This window comes from Gasterosteus aculeatus, chromosome 13 (assembly GCF_964276395.1).
Source record: "Gasterosteus aculeatus chromosome 13, fGasAcu3.hap1.1, whole genome shotgun sequence".
NCBI classification, from domain to species: domain Eukaryota; kingdom Metazoa; phylum Chordata; class Actinopteri; order Perciformes; family Gasterosteidae; genus Gasterosteus; species Gasterosteus aculeatus.
In genome coordinates this window covers 554,116-570,680 of record NC_135701.1, presented here as the reverse complement: position 1 = coordinate 570,680, position 16,565 = coordinate 554,116, and the positions used below count along the sequence as shown (strand labels likewise).

The 16,565-nt window shown below is 39.5% G+C and overlaps 31 non-coding genes across 31 annotated transcripts; all 31 read right to left on the bottom strand.

Annotated features, from left to right (window-relative positions):
• Positions 1-167: 167 nt before the first annotated feature.
• Positions 168-240, bottom strand: trnar-ucg (transfer RNA arginine (anticodon UCG)). The gene has a single exon. It is a non-coding gene; the product is annotated as a tRNA-Arg (tRNA).
• Positions 241-724: 484 nt separating this feature from the next.
• trnai-aau (transfer RNA isoleucine (anticodon AAU)) lies at positions 725-798 on the bottom strand. Its single transcript has one exon. It is a non-coding gene; the product is annotated as a tRNA-Ile (tRNA).
• An 802-nt stretch (positions 799-1,600) lies between these two features.
• trnai-aau (transfer RNA isoleucine (anticodon AAU)) lies at positions 1,601-1,674 on the bottom strand. The gene has a single exon. It is a non-coding gene; the product is annotated as a tRNA-Ile (tRNA).
• A 248-nt stretch (positions 1,675-1,922) lies between these two features.
• Positions 1,923-1,995, bottom strand: trnar-ucg (transfer RNA arginine (anticodon UCG)). Its single transcript has one exon. It is a non-coding gene; the product is annotated as a tRNA-Arg (tRNA).
• Positions 1,996-2,475: 480 nt separating this feature from the next.
• trnai-aau (transfer RNA isoleucine (anticodon AAU)) lies at positions 2,476-2,549 on the bottom strand. Its single transcript has one exon. It is a non-coding gene; the product is annotated as a tRNA-Ile (tRNA).
• Positions 2,550-2,797: 248 nt separating this feature from the next.
• Positions 2,798-2,870, bottom strand: trnar-ucg (transfer RNA arginine (anticodon UCG)). The gene has a single exon. It is a non-coding gene; the product is annotated as a tRNA-Arg (tRNA).
• A 483-nt stretch (positions 2,871-3,353) lies between these two features.
• trnai-aau (transfer RNA isoleucine (anticodon AAU)) lies at positions 3,354-3,427 on the bottom strand. The gene has a single exon. It is a non-coding gene; the product is annotated as a tRNA-Ile (tRNA).
• Positions 3,428-4,229: 802 nt separating this feature from the next.
• Positions 4,230-4,303, bottom strand: trnai-aau (transfer RNA isoleucine (anticodon AAU)). Its single transcript has one exon. It is a non-coding gene; the product is annotated as a tRNA-Ile (tRNA).
• Positions 4,304-5,105: 802 nt separating this feature from the next.
• Positions 5,106-5,179, bottom strand: trnai-aau (transfer RNA isoleucine (anticodon AAU)). Its single transcript has one exon. It is a non-coding gene; the product is annotated as a tRNA-Ile (tRNA).
• Positions 5,180-5,427: 248 nt separating this feature from the next.
• On the bottom strand, positions 5,428-5,500 carry trnar-ucg (transfer RNA arginine (anticodon UCG)). The gene has a single exon. It is a non-coding gene; the product is annotated as a tRNA-Arg (tRNA).
• A 480-nt stretch (positions 5,501-5,980) lies between these two features.
• trnai-aau (transfer RNA isoleucine (anticodon AAU)) lies at positions 5,981-6,054 on the bottom strand. Its single transcript has one exon. It is a non-coding gene; the product is annotated as a tRNA-Ile (tRNA).
• Positions 6,055-6,856: 802 nt separating this feature from the next.
• Positions 6,857-6,930, bottom strand: trnai-aau (transfer RNA isoleucine (anticodon AAU)). Its single transcript has one exon. It is a non-coding gene; the product is annotated as a tRNA-Ile (tRNA).
• A 248-nt stretch (positions 6,931-7,178) lies between these two features.
• trnar-ucg (transfer RNA arginine (anticodon UCG)) lies at positions 7,179-7,251 on the bottom strand. Its single transcript has one exon. It is a non-coding gene; the product is annotated as a tRNA-Arg (tRNA).
• A 477-nt stretch (positions 7,252-7,728) lies between these two features.
• trnai-aau (transfer RNA isoleucine (anticodon AAU)) lies at positions 7,729-7,802 on the bottom strand. Its single transcript has one exon. It is a non-coding gene; the product is annotated as a tRNA-Ile (tRNA).
• A 1,122-nt stretch (positions 7,803-8,924) lies between these two features.
• On the bottom strand, positions 8,925-8,997 carry trnar-ucg (transfer RNA arginine (anticodon UCG)). The gene has a single exon. It is a non-coding gene; the product is annotated as a tRNA-Arg (tRNA).
• A 480-nt stretch (positions 8,998-9,477) lies between these two features.
• On the bottom strand, positions 9,478-9,551 carry trnai-aau (transfer RNA isoleucine (anticodon AAU)). The gene has a single exon. It is a non-coding gene; the product is annotated as a tRNA-Ile (tRNA).
• Positions 9,552-9,799: 248 nt separating this feature from the next.
• On the bottom strand, positions 9,800-9,872 carry trnar-ucg (transfer RNA arginine (anticodon UCG)). The gene has a single exon. It is a non-coding gene; the product is annotated as a tRNA-Arg (tRNA).
• A 480-nt stretch (positions 9,873-10,352) lies between these two features.
• trnai-aau (transfer RNA isoleucine (anticodon AAU)) lies at positions 10,353-10,426 on the bottom strand. The gene has a single exon. It is a non-coding gene; the product is annotated as a tRNA-Ile (tRNA).
• A 248-nt stretch (positions 10,427-10,674) lies between these two features.
• trnar-ucg (transfer RNA arginine (anticodon UCG)) lies at positions 10,675-10,747 on the bottom strand. Its single transcript has one exon. It is a non-coding gene; the product is annotated as a tRNA-Arg (tRNA).
• A 482-nt stretch (positions 10,748-11,229) lies between these two features.
• On the bottom strand, positions 11,230-11,303 carry trnai-aau (transfer RNA isoleucine (anticodon AAU)). The gene has a single exon. It is a non-coding gene; the product is annotated as a tRNA-Ile (tRNA).
• A 248-nt stretch (positions 11,304-11,551) lies between these two features.
• Positions 11,552-11,624, bottom strand: trnar-ucg (transfer RNA arginine (anticodon UCG)). Its single transcript has one exon. It is a non-coding gene; the product is annotated as a tRNA-Arg (tRNA).
• A 481-nt stretch (positions 11,625-12,105) lies between these two features.
• trnai-aau (transfer RNA isoleucine (anticodon AAU)) lies at positions 12,106-12,179 on the bottom strand. Its single transcript has one exon. It is a non-coding gene; the product is annotated as a tRNA-Ile (tRNA).
• A 248-nt stretch (positions 12,180-12,427) lies between these two features.
• On the bottom strand, positions 12,428-12,500 carry trnar-ucg (transfer RNA arginine (anticodon UCG)). The gene has a single exon. It is a non-coding gene; the product is annotated as a tRNA-Arg (tRNA).
• Positions 12,501-12,978: 478 nt separating this feature from the next.
• On the bottom strand, positions 12,979-13,052 carry trnai-aau (transfer RNA isoleucine (anticodon AAU)). Its single transcript has one exon. It is a non-coding gene; the product is annotated as a tRNA-Ile (tRNA).
• Positions 13,053-13,300: 248 nt separating this feature from the next.
• On the bottom strand, positions 13,301-13,373 carry trnar-ucg (transfer RNA arginine (anticodon UCG)). The gene has a single exon. It is a non-coding gene; the product is annotated as a tRNA-Arg (tRNA).
• Positions 13,374-13,856: 483 nt separating this feature from the next.
• On the bottom strand, positions 13,857-13,930 carry trnai-aau (transfer RNA isoleucine (anticodon AAU)). The gene has a single exon. It is a non-coding gene; the product is annotated as a tRNA-Ile (tRNA).
• A 799-nt stretch (positions 13,931-14,729) lies between these two features.
• Positions 14,730-14,803, bottom strand: trnai-aau (transfer RNA isoleucine (anticodon AAU)). The gene has a single exon. It is a non-coding gene; the product is annotated as a tRNA-Ile (tRNA).
• A 248-nt stretch (positions 14,804-15,051) lies between these two features.
• On the bottom strand, positions 15,052-15,124 carry trnar-ucg (transfer RNA arginine (anticodon UCG)). The gene has a single exon. It is a non-coding gene; the product is annotated as a tRNA-Arg (tRNA).
• A 482-nt stretch (positions 15,125-15,606) lies between these two features.
• trnai-aau (transfer RNA isoleucine (anticodon AAU)) lies at positions 15,607-15,680 on the bottom strand. The gene has a single exon. It is a non-coding gene; the product is annotated as a tRNA-Ile (tRNA).
• A 248-nt stretch (positions 15,681-15,928) lies between these two features.
• trnar-ucg (transfer RNA arginine (anticodon UCG)) lies at positions 15,929-16,001 on the bottom strand. Its single transcript has one exon. It is a non-coding gene; the product is annotated as a tRNA-Arg (tRNA).
• A 481-nt stretch (positions 16,002-16,482) lies between these two features.
• trnai-aau (transfer RNA isoleucine (anticodon AAU)) lies at positions 16,483-16,556 on the bottom strand. Its single transcript has one exon. It is a non-coding gene; the product is annotated as a tRNA-Ile (tRNA).
• Between the last annotated feature and the right edge of the window lie 9 nt (positions 16,557-16,565).

Sequence of the window (16,565 nt, the reverse complement as noted above, 5' to 3'; positions counted from 1 at the left end):
TTGTCAATTAGTTGTGAGAGCCTATCACCTTTAATTTCCCCATTAAAATAGACGGTGAAGAGAATGAATTTAAATATAATGGAAAAGTATTTTGTTGGAAACAACAATGCTCATACCTGAGGAAATTTAACTTTGCACAAGACATCTTACAAATATCTTGGAAGTTTCAACCACGAAGGGACTCGAACCCTCAATCTTCTGATCCGAAGTCAGACGCCTTGTCCATTAGGCCACGTGGTCCCTAAATGCAGCAGTTTCACTTTCTTTTTCACTGCTATTATTCACCGGCAGAGTAGGAGGACCAGAAAAATATCTTTCAACACCTGAGGTTTGCAACGCCATCATGAATTTAAATATGTACTGCAAGTGTGGACGGATTTATCATTGAATGAGTGTTACCGGGTTTTTTTGGGGATTTAACTTACAATCACATAGTATCACCATTACGTTCTGACAATGTCAGGTAAAGACACAGTTTCGATTTTTTTTAATTGGCCTGGGAGAATACTTGAGAATGTTACCAGTGGGATCACCTACTGGCTTGGCATTGCTAGACAGAATGAATGGGTTTCCACAAAAAAACCTTTGGATGGAGGGAGATCATTGAACCTGGATGGGATGTAGTAACAGCTGACTTTCTATTGGATTCTTCTTTGGAATAGGACAGTTTCAGAGGCTGGAATAACACAGACTAAATAAAAACATATGATATTCTGGCAATCCTTGGCCAGTATGGGGATTTAACCCATGACCTTGGCGTTATTAGCACCACGCTCTGACCATCTGAGCTAACCGGCCCTTTTCTCTTGATTTTATCCAACTACAGTAAATCCAGATTTCAGGCCAAATGAGAACTTCTATGATGCAGGCAGTAAATAATTGTCAATCAGTTGTGAGAGCCTATCACCTTTAATTTCCCAATTAAAATAGACGGTGAAGAGAATGAATTTAACTATAATGGAAGTATATTTTGTTGGAAACAAAAATGCATATATCTGATGAAATTCAACTTTGCGCAAGACTTCTTACAAATATCTTGGAAGTTTCAACCAAGAAGGGACTCGAACCCTCCATCTTCTGATCCGAAGTCAGACGCCTTGTCCATTAGGCCACGTGGTCCCTAAATGCAACAGTTTCATTTTTTTTAACTGCTATTATTCACCTGCAGAGTAGGAGGACCAGAAAAATATCTTTCAACACCTGAGGTTTGCAACGCCATCATGAATTTAAACATCTACTGCAAGTGTGGACGGATTTATCGTTGAATGAGTGTTACCAGGGGGTTTTGCGATTTAACTTACAATCACATAGTATCACCATTACGTTCTGACAATGTCAGGTAAAGACACAGTTTAGATTTTTTTTAATTGGCCTGGGAGAATACTTGAGAATGTTACCAGTGGGATCACCTACTGGCTTGGCATTGCTAGACAGGATGAATGGGTTTCCACAAAAAAATATTTGGATGGAGGTAGATCATTGAACCTGGATGGGATGTAGTAACAGCTGACTTTCTATTGGATTCTTCTTTGGAATAGGACAGTTTCAGAGGCTGGAATAACACAGACTAAATAAAAACATATGATATTCTGGCAATCCTTGGCCAGTATGGGGATTGAACCCATGACCTTGGCGTTATTAGCACCACGCTCTGACCATCTGAGCCTACCGGCCCTTTTCTCTTGACTTTATCCAACCACATTAAATCCAGACTTCATGCCAAATGAGAACTTCTAAAATGCAGGCAGTAAATAATTGTCAATTAGTTGTGAGAGCCTATCACCTTTAATTTCCCCATTAAAATAGACGGTGAAGAGAATGAATTTAAATATAATGGAAAAGTATTTTGTTGGAAACAACAATGCTCATACCTGAGGAAATTTAACTTTGCACAAGACATCTTACAAATATCTTGGAAGTTTCAACCACGAAGGGACTCGAACCCTCAATCTTCTGATCCGAAGTCAGACGCCTTGTCCATTAGGCCACGTGGTCCCTAAATGCAGCAGTTTCACTTTCTTTTTCACTGCTATTATTCACCGGCAGAGTAGGAGGACCAGAAAAATATCTTTCAACACCTGAGGTTTGCAACGCCATCATGAATTTAAATATGTACTGCAAGTGTGGACGGATTTATTGTTGAATGAGTGTTACCAGGGGGTTTTGCGACTTAACTTACAATCACATAGTATCACCATTACGTTCTGACAATGTCAGGTAAAGACACAGTTTAGATTTTTTTTAATTGGCCTGGGAGAATACTTGAGAATGTTACCAGTGGGATCACCTACTGGCTTGGCATTGCTAGACAGGATGGATGGGTTTCCACAAAAAATATTTGGATGGAGGTAGATCATTGAACCTGGATGGGATGTAGTATCAGCTCACTTTCTATTGGATTCTTCTTTGGAATAGGACAGTTTCAGAGGCTGGAATAACACAGACTAAATAAAAACATGATATCCTGGCAATCCTTGGCCAGTATGGGGATTGAACCCATGACCTTGGCGTTATTAGCACCACGCTCTGACCATCTGAGCTAACCGGCCCTTTTCTCTTGGTTTTATCCAACTACAGTAAATCCAGATTTCAGGCCAAATGAGAACTTCTATGATGCAGGCAGTAAATAATTGTCAATCAGTTGTGAGAGCGTATCACCTTTAATTTCCCCATTAAAATAGACGGTGAAGAGAATGAATTTAAATATAATGCAAGTATATTTTGTTGGAAACAACAATGCATATACCTGATGAAATTCAACTTTGCACAAGACTTCTTACAAATATCTTGGAAGTTTCAACCAAGAAGGGACTCGAACCCTCAATCTTCTGATCCGAAGTCAGACGCCTTGTCCATTAGGCCACGTGGTCCCTAAATGCAACAGTTTCATTTTTTTTTAACTGCTATTATTCACCTGCAGAGTAGGAGGACCAGAAAAATATCTTTCAACACCTGAGGTTTGCAACGCCATCATGAATTTAAATATGTACTGCAAGTGTGGACGGATTTATCATTGAATGAGTGTTACCGGGTTTTTTTTGGGATTTAACTTACAATCACATAGTATCACCATTACGTTCTGACAATGTCAGGTAAAGACACAGTTTTGATTTTTTTTAATTGGCCTGGGAGAATACTTGAGAATGTTACCAGTGGGATCACCTACTGGCTTGGCATTGCTAGACAGAATGAATGGGTTTCCACAAAAAAACCTTTGGATGGAGGGAGATCATTGAACCTGGATGGGATGTAGTAACAGCTGACTTTCTATTGGATTCTTCTTTGGAATAGGACAGTTTCAGAGGCTGGAATAACACAGACTAAATAAAAACATATGATATTCTGGCAATCCTTGGCCAGTATGGGGATTGAACCCATGACCTTGGCGTTATTAGCACCACGCTCTGACCATCTGAGCTAACCGGCCCTTTTCTCTTGATTTTATCCAACTACAGTAAATCCAGATTTCAGGCCAAATGAGAACTTCTATGATGCAGGCAGTAAATAATTGTCAATCAGTTGTGAGAGCCTATCACCTTTAATTTCCCAATTAAAATAGACGGTGAAGAGAATGAATTTAACTATAATGGAAGTATATTTTGTTGGAAACAAAAATGCATATATCTGATGAAATTCAACTTTGCGCAAGACTTCTTACAAATATCTTGGAAGTTTCAACCAAGAAGGGACTCGAACCCTCCATCTTCTGATCCGAAGTCAGACGGCTTGTCCATTAGGCCACGTGGTCCCTAAATGCAACAGTTTCATTTTTTTTAACTGCTATTATTCACCTGCAGAGTAGGAGGACCAGAAAAATATCTTTCAACACCTGAGGTTTGCAACGCCATCATGAATTTAAATATGTACTGCAAGTGTGGACGGATTTATTGTTGAATGAGTGTTACCAGGGGGTTTTGCGACTTAACTTACAATCACATAGTATCACCATTACGTTCTGACAATGTCAGGTAAAGACACAGTTTTGATTTTTTTTAATTGGCCTGGGAGAATACTTGAGAATGTTACCAGTGGGATCACCTACTGGCTTGGCATTGCTAGACAGAATGAATGGGTTTCCACAAAAAAACCTTTGGATGGAGGGAGATCATTGAACCTGGATGGGATGTAGTAACAGCTGACTTTCTATTGGATTCTTCTTTGGAATAGGACAGTTTCAGAGGCTGGAATAACACAGACTAAATAAAAACATATGATATTCTGGCAATCCTTGGCCAGTATGGGGATTGAACCCATGACCTTGGCGTTATTAGCACCACGCTCTGACCATCTGAGCTAACCGGCCCTTTTCTCTTGATTTTATCCAACTACAGTAAATCCAGATTTCAGGCCAAATGAGAACTTCTATGATGCAGGCAGTAAATAATTGTCAATCAGTTGTGAGAGCCTATCACCTTTAATTTCCCAATTAAAATAGACGGTGAAGAGAATGAATTTAACTATAATGGAAGTATATTTTGTTGGAAACAAAAATGCATATATCTGATGAAATTCAACTTTGCGCAAGACTTCTTACAAATATCTTGGAAGTTTCAACCAAGAAGGGACTCGAACCCTCCATCTTCTGATCCGAAGTCAGACGCCTTGTCCATTAGGCCACGTGGTCCCTAAATGCAACAGTTTCATTTTTTTTAACTGCTATTATTCACCTGCAGAGTAGGAGGACCAGAAAAATATCTTTCAACACCTGAGGTTTGCAACGCCATCATGAATTTAAACATCTACTGCAAGTGTGGACGGATTTATCGTTGAATGAGTGTTACCAGGGGGTTTTGCGATTTAACTTACAATCACATAGTATCACCATTACGTTCTGACAATGTCAGGTAAAGACACAGTTTAGATTTTTTTTAATTGGCCTGGGAGAATACTTGAGAATGTTACCAGTGGGATCACCTACTGGCTTGGCATTGCTAGACAGGATGAATGGGTTTCCACAAAAAAATATTTGGATGGAGGTAGATCATTGAACATGGATGGGATGTAGTAACAGCTGACTTTCTATTGGATTCTTCTTTGGAATAGGACAGTTTCAGAGGCTGGAATAACACAGACTAAATAAAAACATATGATATTCTGGCAATCCTTGGCCAGTATGGGGATTGAACCCATGACCTTGGCGTTATTAGCACCACGCTCTGACCATCTGAGCCTACCGGCCCTTTTCTCTTGACTTTATCCAACCACATTAAATCCAGACTTCATGCCAAATGAGAACTTCTAAAATGCAGGCAGTAAATAATTGTCAATTAGTTGTGAGAGCCTATCACCTTTAATTTCCCCATTAAAATAGACGGTGAAGAGAATGAATTTAAATATAATGGAAAAGTATTTTGTTGGAAACAACAATGCTCATACCTGAGGAAATTTAACTTTGCACAAGACATCTTACAAATATCTTGGAAGTTTCAACCACGAAGGGACTCGAACCCTCAATCTTCTGATCCGAAGTCAGACGCCTTGTCCATTAGGCCACGTGGTCCCTAAATGCAGCAGTTTCACTTTCTTTTTCACTGCTATTATTCACCGGCAGAGTAGGAGGACCAGAAAAATATCTTTCAACACCTGAGGTTTGCAACGCCATCATGAATTTAAATATGTACTGCAAGTGTGGACGGATTTATTGTTGAATGAGTGTTACCAGGGGGTTTTGCGACTTAACTTACAATCACATAGTATCACCATTACGTTCTGACAATGTCAGGTAAAGACACAGTTTAGATTTTTTTTAATTGGCCTGGGAGAATACTTGAGAATGTTACCAGTGGGATCACCTACTGGCTTGGCATTGCTAGACAGGATGGATGGGTTTCCACAAAAAATATTTGGATGGAGGTAGATCATTGAACCTGGATGGGATGTAGTATCAGCTCACTTTCTATTGGATTCTTCTTTGGAATAGGACAGTTTCAGACGCTGGAATAACACAGACTAAATAAAAACATGATATCCTGGCAATCCTTGGCCAGTATGGGGATTGAACCCATGACCTTGGCGTTATTAGCACCACGCTCTGACCATCTGAGCTAACCGGCCCTTTTCTCTTGATTTTATCCAACTACAGTAAATCCAGATTTCAGGCCAAATGAGAACTTCTATGATGCAGGCAGTAAATAATTGTCAATCAGTTGTGAGAGCCTATCACCTTTAATTTCCCAATTAAAATAGACGGTGAAGAGAATGAATTTAACTATAATGGAAGTATATTTTGTTGGAAACAAAAATGCATATATCTGATGAAATTCAACTTTGCGCAAGACTTCTTACAAATATCTTGGAAGTTTCAACCAAGAAGGGACTCGAACCCTCCATCTTCTGATCCGAAGTCAGACGCCTTGTCCATTAGGCCACGTGGTCCCTAAATGCAACAGTTTCATTTTTTTTAACTGCTATTATTCACCTGCAGAGTAGGAGGACCAGAAAAATATCTTTCAACACCTGAGGTTTGCAACGCCATCATGAATTTAAACATCTACTGCAAGTGTGGACGGATTTATCGTTGAATGAGTGTTACCAGGGGGTTTTGCGATTTAACTTACAATCACATAGTATCACCATTACGTTCTGACAATGTCAGGTAAAGACACAGTTTAGATTTTTTTTAATTGGCCTGGGAGAATACTTGAGAATGTTACCAGTGGGATCACCTACTGGCTTGGCATTGCTAGACAGGATGAATGGGTTTCCACAAAAAAATATTTGGATGGAGGTAGATCATTGAACCTGGATGGGATGTAGTAACAGCTGACTTTCTATTGGATTCTTCTTTGGAATAGGACAGTTTCAGAGGCTGGAATAACACAGACTAAATAAAAACATATGATATTCTGGCAATCCTTGGCCAGTATGGGGATTGAACCCATGACCTTGGCGTTATTAGCACCACGCTCTGACCATCTGAGCCTACCGGCCCTTTTCTCTTGACTTTATCCAACCACATTAAATCCAGACTTCATGCCAAATGAGAACTTCTAAAATGCAGGCAGTAAATAATTGTCAATTAGTTGTGAGAGCCTATCACCTTTAATTTCCCCATTAAAATAGACGGTGAAGAGAATGAATTTAAATATAATGGAAGTATATTTTGTTGGAAACAACAATGCATATACTTGATGAAATTCAACTTTGCACAAGACTTCTTACAAATATCTTGGAAGTTTCAACCAAGAAGGGACTCGAACCCTCAATCTTCTGATCCGAAGTCAGACGCCTTGTCCATTAGGCCACGTGGTCCCTAAATGCAACAGTTTTTTTTTTTAACTGCTATTATTCACCTGCAGAGTAGGAGGACCAGAAAAATATCTTTCAACACCTGAGGTTTGCAACGCCATCATGAATTTAAACATCTACTGCAAGTGTGGACGGATTTATCGTTGAATGAGTGTTACCAGGGGGTTTTGCGATTTAACTTACAATCACATAGTATCACCATTACGTTCTGACAATGTCAGGTAAAGACACAGTTTAGATTTTCTTTAATTGGCCTGGGAGAATACTTGAGAATGTTACCAGTGGGATCACCTACTGGCTTGGCATTGCTAGACAGGATGAATGGGTTTCCACAAAAAAATATTTGGATGGAGGTAGATCATTGAACCTGGATGGGATGTAGTATCAGCTCACTTTCTATTGGATTCTTCTTTGGAATAGGACAGTTTCAGAGGCTGGAATAACACAGACTAAATAAAAACATGGTATCCTGGCAATCCTTGGCCAGTATGGGGATTGAACCCATGACCTTGGCATTATTAGCACCACGCTCTGACCATCTGAGCTAACCGACCCTTTTCTCTTGATTTTATCCAACTACAGTAAATCCAGATTTCATGCCAAATGAGAACTTCGAAAATGCAGGCAGTAAACAATTGTCAGTCAGTTGTGAGAGCCTATCACCTTTAATTTCCCCATTAAAATACACGGTGAAGAGAATGAATTTAACTATAATGGAAGTATATTTTGTTGGAAACAAAAATGCATATATCTGATGAAATTCAACTTTGCACAAGACTTCTTACAAATATCTTGGAAGTTTCAACCAAGAAGGGACTCGAACCCTCAATCTTCTGATCCGAAGTCAGACACCTTGTCCATTAGGCCACGTGGTCCCTAAATGCAACAGTTTCATTTTTTTTAACTGCTATTATTCACCTGCAAAGTAGGAGGACCAGAAAAATATCTTTCAACACCTGAGGTTTGCAACGCCATCATGAATTTAAACATCTACTGCAAGTGTGGACGGATTTATCGTTGAATGAGTGTTACCAGCGGGTTTTGAGATTTAATTTACAATCACATAGTATCACCATTACGTTCTGACAATGTCAGGTAAAGACACAGTTTAGATTTTTTTTAATTGGCCTGGGAGAATACTTGAGAATGTTACCAGTGGGATCACCTACTGGCTTGGCATTGCTAGACAGGATGAATGGGTTTCCACAAAAAAATATTTGGATGGAGGTAGATCATTGAACCTGGATGGGATGTAGTAACAGCTGACTTTCTATTGGATTCTTCTTTGGAATAGGACAGTTTCAGAGGCTGGAATAACACAGACTAAATAAAAACATGATATCCTGGCAATCCTTGGCCAGTATGGGGATTGAACCCCTGACCTTGGCGTTATTAGCACCACGCTCTGACCATCAGAGCTAACCAGCCCTTTTCTCTTGGTTTTATCCAACTACAGTAAATCCAGATTTCAGGCCAAATGAGAACTTCTATGATGCAGGCAGTAAATAATTGTCAATCAGTTGTGAGAGCGTATCACCTTTAATTTCCCCATTAAAATAGACGGTGAAGAGAATGAATTTAAATATAATGGAAGTATATTTTGTTGGAAACAACAATGCATATACCTGATGAAATTCAACTTTGCACAAGACTTCTTACAAATATCTTGGACGTTTCAACCAAGAAGGGACTCGAACCCTCAATCTTCTGATCCGAAGTCAGACGCCTTGTCCATTAGGCCACGTGGTCCCTAAATTCAACAGTTTCATTTTTTTTAACTGCTATTATTCACCTGCAGAGTAGGAGGACCAGAAAAATATCTTTCAACACCTGAGGTTTGCAACGCCATCATGAATTTAAATATGTACTGCAAGTGTGGACGGATTTATTGTTGAATGAGTGTTACCAGGGGGTTTTGCGACTTAACTTACAATCACATAGTATCACCATTACGTTCTGACAATGTCAGGTAAAGACACAGTTTAGATTTTTTTTAATTGGCCTGGGAGAATACTTGAGAATGTTACCAGTGGGATCACCTACTGGCTTGGCATTGCTAGACAGGATGGATGGGTTTCCACAAAAAATATTTGGATGGAGGTAGATCATTGAACCTGGATGGGATGTAGTATCAGATCACTTTCTATTGGATTCTTCTTTGGAATAGGACAGTTTCAGAGGCTGGAATAACACAGACTAAATAAAAACATATGATATTCTGGCAATCCTTGGCCAGTATGGGGATTGAACCCATGACCTTGGCGTTATTAGCACCACACTCTGACCATCTGAGCTAACCGGCCCTTTTCTCTTGGTTTTATCCAACTACAGTAAATCCAGATTTCAGGCCAAATGAGAACTTCTATGATGCAGGCAGTAAATAATTGTCAATCAGTTGTGAGAGCGTATCACCTTTAATTTCCCCATTAAAATAGACGGTGAAGAGAATGAATTTAAATATAATGGAAAAGTATTTTGTTGGAAACAACAATGCTCATACCTGAGGAAATTTAACTTTGCACAAGACATCTTACAAATATCTTGGAAGTTTCAACCACGAAGGGACTCGAACCCTCAATCTTCTGATCCGAAGTCAGACGCCTTGTCCATTAGGCCACGTGGTCCCTAAATGCAGCAGTTTCACTTTCTTTTTCACTGCTATTATTCACCGGCAGAGTAGGAGGACCAGAAAAATATCTTTCAACACCTGAGGTTTGCAACGCCATCATGAATTTAAATATGTACTGCAAGTGTGGACGGATTTATTGTTGAATGAGTGTTACCAGGGGGTTTTGCGACTTAACTTACAATCACATAGTATCACCATTACGTTCTGACAATGTCAGGTAAAGACACAGTTTTGATTTTTTTTAATTGGCCTGGGAGAATACTTGAGAATGTTACCAGTGGGATCACCTACTGGCTTGGCATTGCTAGACAGGATGGATGGGTTTCCACAAAAAATATTTGGATGGAGGTAGATCATTGAACCTGGATGGGATGTAGTATCAGCTCACTTTCTATTGGATTCTTCTTTGGAATAGGACAGTTTCAGAGGCTGGAATAACACAGACTAAATAAAAACATGATATCCTGGCAATCCTTGGCCAGTATGGGGATTGAACCCATGACCTTGGCGTTATTAGCACCACGCTCTGACCATCTGAGCTAACCGGCCCTTTTCTCTTGGTTTTATCCAACTACAGTAAATCCAGATTTCAGGCCAAATGAGAACTTCTATGATGCAGGCAGTAAATAATTGTCAATCAGTTGTGAGAGCGTATCACCTTTAATTTCCCCATTAAAATAGACGGTGAAGAGAATGAATTTAAATATAATGCAAGTATATTTTGTTGGAAACAACAATGCATATACCTGATGAAATTCAACTTTGCACAAGACTTCTTACAAATATCTTGGAAGTTTCAACCAAGAAGGGACTCGAACCCTCAATCTTCTGATCCGAAGTCAGACGCCTTGTCCATTAGGCCACGTGGTCCCTAAATGCAACAGTTTCATTTTTTTTTAACTGCTATTATTCACCTGCAGAGTAGGAGGACCAGAAAAATATCTTTCAACACCTGAGGTTTGCAACGCCATCATGAATTTAAATATGTACTGCAAGTGTGGACGGATTTATCATTGAATGAGTGTTACCGGGTTTTTTTTGGGATTTAACTTACAATCACATAGTATCACCATTACGTTCTGACAATGTCAGGTAAAGACACAGTTTTGATTTTTTTTAATTGGCCTGGGAGAATACTTGAGAATGTTACCAGTGGGATCACCTACTGGCTTGGCATTGCTAGACAGGATGGATGGGTTTCCACAAAAAATATTTGGATGGAGGTAGATCATTGAACCTGGATGGGATGTAGTATCAGATCACTTTCTATTGGATTCTTCTTTGGAATAGGACAGTTTCAGAGGCTGGAATAACACAGACTAAATAAAAACATATGATATTCTGGCAATCCTTGGCCAGTATGGGGATTGAACCCATGACCTTGGCGTTATTAGCACCACACTCTGACCATCTGAGCTAACCGGCCCTTTTCTCTTGGTTTTATCCAACTACAGTAAATCCAGATTTCAGGCCAAATGAGAACTTCTATGATGCAGGCAGTAAATAATTGTCAATCAGTTGTGAGAGCGTATCACCTTTAATTTCCCCATTAAAATAGACGGTGAAGAGAATGAATTTAAATATAATGGAAAAGTATTTTGTTGGAAACAACAATGCTCATACCTGAGGAAATTTAACTTTGCACAAGACATCTTACAAATATCTTGGAAGTTTCAACCACGAAGGGACTCGAACCCTCAATCTTCTGATCCGAAGTCAGACGCCTTGTCCATTAGGCCACGTGGTCCCTAAATGCAACAGTTTCATTTTTTTTAACTGCTATTATTCACCTGCAGAGTAGGAGGACCAGAAAAATATCTTTCAACACCTGAGGTTTGCAACGCCATCATGAATTTAAACATCTACTGCAAGTGTGGACGGATTTATCGTTGAATGAGTGTTACCAGGGGGTTTTGCGATTTAACTTACAATCACATAGTATCACCATTACGTTCTGACAATGTCAGGTAAAGACACAGTTTAGATTTTTTTTAATTGGCCTGGGAGAATACTTGAGAATGTTACCAGTGGGATCACCTACTGGCTTGGCATTGCTAGACAGGATGAATGGGTTTCCACAAAAAAATATTTGGATGGAGGTAGATCATTGAACCTGGATGGGATGTAGTAACAGCTGACTTTCTATTGGATTCTTCTTTGGAATAGGACAGTTTCAGAGGCTGGAATAACACAGACTAAATAAAAACATATGATATTCTGGCAATCCTTGGCCAGTATGGGGATTGAACCCATGACCTTGGCGTTATTAGCACCACGCTCTGACCATCTGAGCTAACCGGCCCTTTTCTCTTTGTTTTATCCAACTACAGTAAATCCAGATTTCAGGCCAAATGAGAACTTCTATGATGCAGGCAGCAAATAATTGTCAATCAGTTGTGAGAGCCTATCACCTTTAATTTCCCCATTAAAATACACGGTGAAGAGAATGAATTCAAATATAATGGAAGTATATTTTGTTGGAAACAACAATGCATATACCTGATGAAATTCAACTTTGCACAAGACTTCTTACAAATATCTTGGACCTTTCAACCAAGAAGGGACTCGAACCCTCAATCTTCTGATCCGAAGTCAGACGCCTTGTCCATTAGGCCACGTGGTCCCTAAATTCAACAGTTTCATTTTTTTTAACTGCTATTATTCACCTGCAGAGTAGGAGGACCAGAAAAATATCTTTCAACACCTGAGGTTTGCAACGCCATCATGAATTTAAATATGTACTGCAAGTGTGGACGGATTTATTGTTGAATGAGTGTTACCAGGGGGTTTTGCGACTTAACTTACAATCACATAGTATCACCATTACGTTCTGACAATGTCAGGTAAAGACACAGTTTAGATTTTTTTTAATTGGCCTGGGAGAATACTTGAGAATGTTACCAGTGGGATCACCTACTGGCTTGGCATTGCTAGACAGGATGGATGGGTTTCCACAAAAAATATTTGGATGGAGGTAGATCATTGAACCTGGATGGGATGTAGTATCAGCTCACTTTCTATTGGATTCTTCTTTGGAATAGGACAGTTTCAGAGGCTGGAATAACACAGACTAAATAAAAACATGATATCCTGGCAATCCTTGGCCAGTATGGGGATTGAACCCATGACCTTGGCGTTATTAGCACCACGCTCTGACCATCTGAGCTAACCGGCCCTTTTCGCTTGGTTTTATCCAACTACAGTAAATCCAGATTTCAGGCCAAATGAGAACTTCTATGATGCAGGCAGTAAATAATTGTCAATCAGTTGTGAGAGCGTATCACCTTTAATTTCCCCATTAAAATAGACGGTGAAGAGAATGAATTTAAATATAATGGAAGTATATTTTGTTGGAAACAACAATGCATATACCTGATGAAATTCAACTTTGCACAAGACTTCTTACAAATATCTTGGAAGTTTCAACCAAGAAGGGACTCGAACCCTCAATCTTCTGATCCGAAGTCAGACGCCTTGTCCATTAGGCCACGTGGTCCCTAAATGCAACAGTTTCATTTTTTTTTAACTGCTATTATTCACCTGCAGAGTAGGAGGACCAGAAAAATATCTTTCAACACCTGAGGTTTGCAACGCCATCATGAATTTAAATATGTACTGCAAGTGTGGACGGATTTATCATTGAATGAGTGTTACCGGGTTTTTTTTGGGATTTAACTTACAATCACATAGTATCACCATTACGTTCTGACAATGTCAGGTAAAGACACAGTTTTGATTTTTTTTAATTGGCCTGGGAGAATACTTGAGAATGTTACCAGTGGGATCACCTACTGGCTTGGCATTGCTAGACAGAATGAATGGGTTTCCACAAAAAAACCTTTGGATGGAGGGAGATCATTGAACCTGGATGGGATGTAGTAACAGCTGACTTTCTATTGGATTCTTCTTTGGAATAGGACATTTTCAGAGGCTGGAATAACACAGACTAAATAAAAACATATGATATTCTGGCAATCCTTGGCCAGTATGGGGATTGAACCCATGACCTTGGCGTTATTAGCACCACGCTCTGACCATCTGAGCTAACCGGCCCTTTTCTCTTGATTTTATCCAACTACAGTAAATCCAGATTTCAGGCCAAATGAGAACTTCTATGATGCAGGCAGTAAATAATTGTCAATCAGTTGTGAGAGCCTATCACCTTTAATTTCCCAATTAAAATAGACGGTGAAGAGAATGAATTTAACTATAATGGAAGTATATTTTGTTGGAAACAAAAATGCATATATCTGATGAAATTCAACTTTGCGCAAGACTTCTTACAAATATCTTGGAAGTTTCAACCAAGAAGGGACTCGAACCCTCCATCTTCTGATCCGAAGTCAGACGCCTTGTCCATTAGGCCACGTGGTCCCTAAATGCAACAGTTTCATTTTTTTTAACTGCTATTATTCACCTGCAGAGTAGGAGGACCAGAAAAATATCTTTCAACACCTGAGGTTTGCAACGCCATCATGAATTTAAATATGTACTGCAAGTGTGGACGGATTTATTGTTGAATGAGTGTTACCAGGGGGTTTTGCGACTTAACTTACAATCACATAGTATCACCATTACGTTCTGACAATGTCAGGTAAAGACACAGTTTAGATTTTTCTTAATTGGCCTGGGAGAATACTTGAGAATGTTACCAGTGGGATCACCTACTGGCTTGGCATTGCTAGACAGGATGGATGGGTTTCCACAAAAAATATTTGGATGGAGGTAGATCATTGAACCTGGATGGGATGTAGTATCAGCTCACTTTCTATTGGATTCTTCTTTGGAATAGGACAGTTTCAGAGGCTGGAATAACACAGACTAAATAAAAACATGATATCCTGGCAATCCTTGGCCAGTATGGGGATTGAACCCATGACCTTGGCGTTATTAGCACCACGCTCTGACCATCTGAGCTAACCGGCCCTTTTCTCTTGGTTTTATCCAACTACAGTAAATCCAGATTTCAGGCCAAATGAGAACTTCTATGATGCAGGCAGTAAATAATTGTCAGTCAGTTGTGACAGCCTATCACCTTTAATTTCCCCATTAAAATAGACGGTGAAGAGAATGAATTTAAATATAATGGAAGTATATTTTGTTGGAAACAACAATGCATATATCTGATGAAATTCAACTTTGCACAAGACATCTTACAAATATCTTGGAAGTTTCAACCACGAAGGGACTCGAACCCTCAATCTTCTGATCCGAAGTCAGACGCCTTGTCCATTAGGCCACGTGGTCCCTAAATGCAGCAGTTTCACTTTTTTTAACTGCTATTATTCACCTGCAGAGTAGGAGGACCAGAAAAATATCTTTCAACACCTGAGGTTTGCAACGCCATCATGAATTTAAACATCTACTGCAAGTGTGGACGGATTTATCGTTGAATGAGTGTTACCGGGTTTTTTTTGGGATTTAACTTACAATCACATAGTATCACCATTACGTTCTGACAATGTCAGGTAAAGACACAGTTTTGATTTTTTTTAATTGGCCTGGGAGAATACTTGAGAATGTTACCAGTGGGATCACCTACTGGCTTGGCATTGCTAGACAGAATGAATGGGTTTCCACAAAAAAACCTTTGGATGGAGGTAGATCATTGAACCTGGATGGGATGTAGTATCAGCTGACTTTCTATTGGATTCTTCTTTGGAATAGGACAGTTTCAGAGGCTGGAATAACACAGACTAAATAAAAACATATGATATGCTGGCAATCCTTGGCCAGTATGGGGATTGAACCCATGACCTTGGCGTTATTAGCACCACGCTCTGACCATCTGAGCTAACCGGCCCTTTTCTCTTGATTTTATCCAACTACAGTAAATCCAGATTCCAGGCCAAATGAGAACTTCTATGATGCAGGCAGTAAATAATTGTCAATCAGTTGTGAGAGCCTATCACCTTTAATTTCCCCATTAAAATAGACGGTGAAGAGAATGAATTTAAATATAATGGAAGTATATTTTGTTGGAAACAACAATGCATATACCTGATGAAATTCAACTTTGCACAAGACTTCTTACAAATATCTTGGAAGTTTCAACCACGAAGGGACTCGAACCCTCAATGTTCTGATCCGAAGTCAGACGCCTTGTCCATTAGGCCACGTGGTCCCTAAATGCAGCAGTTTCACTTTTTTTTTTACTGCTATTATTCACCGGCAGAGTAGGAGGAACAGAGAAATATCTTTCAACACCTGAGGTTTGCAACGCCATCATGAATTTAAACATCTATTGCAAGTGTGGACGGATTTATCGTTGAATGAGTGTTACCAGGGGGTTTTGCGATTTAACTTACAATCACATAGTATCACCATTACGTTCTGACAATGTCAGGTAAAGACACAGTTTAGATTTTTTTTAATTGGCCTGAGAGAATACTTGAGAATGTTACCAGTGGGATCACCTACTGGCTTGGCATTGCTAGACAGGATGAATGGGTTTCCACAAAAAAATATTTGGATGGAGGTAGATCATTGAACCTGGATGGGATGTAGTATCAGCTGACTTTCTATTGGATTATTCTTTGGAATAGGACAGTTTCAGAGGCTGGAATAACACAGACTAAATAAAAACATGATATCCTGGCAATCCTTGGCCAGTATGGGGATTGAACCCATGACCTTGGCGTTATTAGCACCACGCTCTGACCATCTGAGCTAACCTGCCATTTTCTCT